Below are 6,062 nucleotides of genomic sequence, written 5' to 3' on the forward strand. Positions count from 1 at the left end.
TACTGATGAATAACAATGCATAAGATATTCAGAAGCATGATGTCCAAACTAAGCAAATCGCATTGCGATAGAGTAGAATGACGGTAGTTGAATTTGAAAACACGTTATCATGAATGGAATAGGTACTGAAAAATAGGAAGGCATGCCATATTTACATGCATGATCAGCAGGCTAAGCACAAGGCATTGCAACAGAGTAGATGCACTCCAGGACATTATATGCATGTTGTACCCATATCAAGGGCCAAGTAAGAGCAAGGACCTTGTGGGGTGAATAGGATTCATCATCTTTCTGCAAGTCTTGTGAAGAACTGCCTTTACATGTTCCATCATATTAGGTATCATTGACGTCAAGTTTGTTGGCCATTACATTGCTCCGTGAGGTTCTTGTGCATAAATCAGTGTGTGCAATTATATCTGACATGCATCGAAGACAACAGGTAGTTAGATTTATGTAATGAGTGCCTGTAGGAGATGACATAAATAGTAGGACTGGGGTTAATTAGCGGCAACAGGCCTCAAAAACTAAAGGGAGAACACAGATGAAAGCTACAGAATATGTATCGTTTGTACTCAAGATTAACTAGATGGCACATAAAAGTATTAAAGAACAACATAGGTAGTACTAGAAGTGGTATAATACTATAATCACCAGCCTGTGGGATAGCATTGGTTGATGGATGATAACTATGGAACAGCATTACCTAAAGAACAAGTCTCTTAGTTGAACTATGGAACATTGTTAACTCCTGAACAAGACCTGTACGAGATCAGCATGAATATACAGTGAAATGTGATAATCTATTTTCCATGCTTAGATGAATAACAAAACCATAAATGTTGCACACAAGTAAGATGAGGGTACAACCTATCTGGCCGCCATTCATAGGAATGAGCATCATGTGCTAACTTGTCGATGGCCCTGCAGTTGTTGTGGTTGTCCATGTCGGCCATGCGCATTCGATGCAGGGAATTGTTGAGTGGGGACTATAGCCCCCTTCTGGTGTATGCTTCCCTTGTTGGAGTAGCTATGGTGAGTCGGAAGACGGTGTGGCTGAAGATGCAGAAAACGCATAATGTTAAGAATGACACATCTCTTTGATCTGAAGAAATACCCTAAGAGATCAACAGCAAGGTACAAGACTGGTCACACGTCTGTTGACTGAAGACTAAATTGGGGTCACACGATTTTATTTTATTTTGGTATTGTCCGATCTACGCCGGATGGCTTGATGGCCTTCTTGTGCCTCCCGGCTAACACTATTCGGAATCTTCCCCGAAGACCCAGCGACCAATGACAGAGCAGCCTGCCTCCGCCATCTGTGGCCCCGACCAAAACCCCGCTCCCCGCCCCACCGCACTGCCGTGGTTGCGCCACACCCGGGCCAATCCACAAAGACTCGCCATCATCCAGATCCGGCGGCGGAAGTACCTTCAACCCACACAACTCTAAGATAGCCATCTAAGTGCTGCTTCCGCGGCGAACTTGCGCCCCCGCACCCTTACGTTAGACACTAGCCAACCGGTAGCCTAGGAGCTCCGCTGCCTCAAGGGGTGCTACTTCCCATTGGGAATCAATTGGCCCAAAATAAAAATTCAAACAATTGACGCCTAAATAAAGTGATTTGAGATGAGGGTGCGACCTATCTGGTGGCACGATGAAGTAGGCAGGTCTAGCTGCCGAGTCGGTGAGGCCGGCGCGATTGCGGTGGCGACTAGCGGCAGGGAAGCAGAGATGTCGCGACGGTCGACGGCTACGGGGAAGCAGCGCCAGGGCTCTGGACAGATCTGAAGTTGGAGCCGCTCCAGCACCGTGAACAACGGTGGAGGTGAATCGGCTCCGGTACGGTTCGCGCGACCGTCGTCGAGGCAGCTCCAGCAGCACAGAGTAAGAGGCACACGGCCCAGTGCACAATGGCAAATGGACAGTGTCTCCGGTGTTAGGGAGGAGGGCGGCTGTGAATTTGGTGCAGTGGGGGCGCCATGGAGGAGGGGCTGAGGTTTCACGGCTCGGGAGAAGGGATCTGAGAAGGTGATTTGGCGCCCACGAGGTATGAATGGGGAGGGAATTGGGAGGGGAGCGGAACCATGTCTTACGGACGCATTTGTTTGAAATGTGGGGGGAGTTACAATTCTACCCCTGCCTTTAGACTTCTCGGCTTGGGTCTGTGTACTGAGGGTCGGGGATAGTAGAGTAACTTTGCTTCTCCCCAAATAGTGGGCGCGAGCGATTTCGGGCGAGGAAGGCGTGTTTCGAAATATAGTGGACGTGAGCGATTTCGGGCGAGGAGAGCGTGTTTTGAAATAGTGGGTGCGAGCTATTTTGGGCGAGGAGAGGATGTTTTGCCAACCATGGTTTATGAATTATTCGGCACATGTCATTTCGGCCGAGGAGAAGGCGCGCTTGGATGAAGTTACAAACCTCCCCATGATGTACAATGGGCCAATTGATGTGTGTCCCACATAGGCCGGTAATTTCGTGTCTCCCATTTATTTGCTCGGGCGAATTGCACCGAGCAGAGGGTGTTTAACGGTTCGTTCAAATCTTGGGAGAACGAGCATTCACGTCTACCTTACCAAGTCGATTCGAATCAAATTTTGAAATATTAGCTTGCCACTTCTTTTTTAGATGGGGATATGATGCTCGGGAGTAATGTGTTTTTACATGCCCGTTGCTAGCGATTTACTATATGACAAATAGTTGAGCCACTCAAAAAACGGGAATCAAACCCAAAATGAAATATCTCAATTCAATGAAATAGCTCGTTCACCATGTCAAAATAGTGAACTAAATCCAAAATTGAACACCTCAATCGAGTAGCATGTTGTACAGTATTATAGTACTCCATGAACATGTTGAAAGTCAAATTAATGAACTTGTTTGATATACGCATATCTATGTTCATGTGTGGATTGCAGACAATATGTTCTCCAATTTAAATATTTGAATGCAAGTTTATATCGAAACATGGTTTATATCAGTCTTTGATGCATAAAATGCGACTTCCCCCTCTCCCGGACTCCTACTCTCTCTCTCTCTCTCTCTCTCTCTCTCTCTCTCTCTCTCGCTCTCTCTCTCTCTCTCCGACAATCTTCAATTCTATTGCACGCATCCTAACACACAAACCTTGTTGGTCCCTCTCCCTCTCTCTCCATCTCTCTCTCTCTATATATATATATGGGGGGGTCTTTCTAGTTCGCATGCATATATACTCCAGTCTCCATCTATAGGTCTCTCTCGCACACTATGTATGATTCTCTAGTCCAAGCTAAATATCTTGGGTTCACTCATCATACGCACACAAATTCCTTGGCTCATTGCCCATAACTCTCTCACGCACCACTCTGTCGTCTCGGAGTTCTTCCCTCTCTCTCTCTCTCAAACTCTCCATCTACCTGGGTCACACATACACATGCATATCTCACTCACACTCGATAGACCCATCTAAAACTCTATCTCTCTCCCTCGTTCTCTCTCCATCTCATACACGCACACACAATCTCATGCCTAGCCAAGTATGATGGTCTCTCACTCAATTGTAGGCACACGCAGTCCCCCCTATATGTATATGACTAGCTAATCTTAGTCTCCATCACAAACATGTGCATGGTCTATCTCAATTTCACTCGGGGCATCTTTCTATCGCGCACGCACCTCCCTTGATCTCCCACCCATATAGTCCCCTCACGATCTCGAGGGGATCTCTCTATCACAAACACACCCTTTCTCCCTCCCCATGCGTCCATGTTCTCCATGTGTTCCTCTCGACCTTTGTTCCTTGTTGGCCAGACCTCTATTGGACATGTGCTATAGGGGTGTCTCTCTCCGTTGCAAACAATCACGCACTAGCTATCTTCATGTATCTCCTCACCTCGATTTTCTATCTCGGAGATGCATGCGTGATATGTTTGCATAAGAAACGAAAAAAACACTCTCTCTAATTTATCGTTTGTTGTCACTTTCTCTTTCACACACATACTCTTTTTCCATCCATATGTCTATCTCGATATCTCTCGGGGTATTTTCTATCGTGCACACACCTTGTCACTCGATCTCCCACCCATGTAGTCCCATCACGATCTCCAGGGGATCTCTCTATGACAAACATACACTCCCTCCTCCCCATGTCTACATTTTCTCTGTACGTCTCTCTCGACCTCTCTCCCTTGTTTGTCAGACCCCTCTTGGCCACGTGCTAGGGGTCTTTCTCTCTCGGTTGCAAACAACCACACACTGTCTCCTCACCTTCCTTCCGTTGTCGAAGATGCATGTGTGATATGTTTGCATAAGACACACACGCTTTTTCTCTACTTTTATCGTGTATTGTCCATGTCTCTTTAACACACGCACACACACTTTTTTCATTCACTCTTTCTATTTCACACACACTCTCTCTCTCTCTCTCTCTAGTTAGGGACTCTCTCACGTCCATAAGCATATGGATGTTTTGAAAAGTCAAACCTCGGAAAAGTTTGACCAGGTATATGTGGAGAAAAACATTTACATCTGGAACGATCATTAGATTCATCACAACATGTACTTACTTCATACTATCATTTATCTTTGGTATTGTAGATATAAGTAATTTCTTTATAAACTTGGTCCAAGTTTCAAAAGTTTGACTTTTAAAAAATGTTGGCACTACATTATCGAACGGAGGGAGTAGCTCTTTCTCTCTCTCTCTGCTATCTCTCACGGGCCTCCCCTCTCACTCAAACTCTCTATACCGACGAATTATATGCTCACTGTGTCAGCATATAGCTCCGTATATTGTTTAGTTGACCGGTCAACCAGTCCACATGCTGCCTTGTCAGCTCGTGTTCTCTATCTTCGTGTGCTGGCCCATGTGGCAGTGGGTGAAATAAGTAAACTACAGGCCCATCTGACACGTGGTGAAGTAAACAAAGTTGAAACCACTCGGGGTAGCACCCCGCACGCTAGTAAATTGAGGGTGCATTGAGGACACTCTTTTTCTGCGTGAAGGACGCACTCGCGCACAATTCACCACTACGCGGTGGCATGCACAGAAGGACGCACTCGCGCACACCCAGCAGGCCCTCCACTATGTACGCCAAAACACGTGCCAACTTCACTTGTGATGCATTTGGCATGGATGCCCCTCCATTGCTCACCTGGTTCCCCAATCTGGATCACCTACTTTGCTCCGGTGCCAAACTAACTCACGCAATGAAAAACACTTGCGTGGGAGAGAGAGGACTGAGGCAATAAAAAACACTTGTTTGGGAGAGTGAGAGGCTATTGTAGTTGGTTTGATTGATTTGTTTATACATGTGGGTCTGTGTGCACAGCAGTGCCAACTCTCTCACATCGCGAGAGCGGTGCCAAATCTTTTGATTTGACATCGATGCGTATTATGTGGCATACTTTTGAGAAATATGGCATCAAACACATAGTGGGATGCAACAAATGCCCAAGCTCTTCACGTGCTCCTAGGTAAATGAAAGGAAAGAGAAAGAGAGAGAGAGTGAAGAAATATCACTAGCCAGCCCACCCTATCATATGAGCAAATGATATTGGTACCTCTTGATGACACGACAACCTTATACAGCCAGCTACTCTAATATGTTCTCTTCTTTTGCAGATAAAATAATACCTGAAAGTGAAAAATGTGTTGCACTATAACAATCTCATCGAATGCCTTGATCTCCATCTTACAGAAATTGATTTAATCGACTACCGAGGCAGCACATCTGAGATTAAATTGGCCATGTTCTTTGTTCTAGAGGCAAGTGTGCTCAAGGTAATGAGGTTTGGCGTTCTCTGGCGCAACAATGAATGGTGTGTTGATCACCACAAGCGTTTAAGCCTAAATGACAAAGTCTCCGCAGAAGCTGAATTTGTTTTTGAAACATCAAGTGGCCAGAGGCTCGGAAATTTATTTGCCCATTAGTGACTTGTCTGGGCGGTGGATTTTAGTTTGTATGATAATGCTACATCTACCTAAAGTAACGAAAGTTCTTACGTAAACTTCCTAGTAATTCCCTCTTCGTAGGTGCACCATTACTCCTAATATTTGTAATATCAGTTTGAAAGTTGTAATA

This window comes from Triticum dicoccoides, chromosome 1B (assembly GCF_002162155.2).
Source record: "Triticum dicoccoides isolate Atlit2015 ecotype Zavitan chromosome 1B, WEW_v2.0, whole genome shotgun sequence".
Taxonomy (NCBI): Eukaryota; Viridiplantae; Streptophyta; class Magnoliopsida; order Poales; family Poaceae; genus Triticum; species Triticum dicoccoides.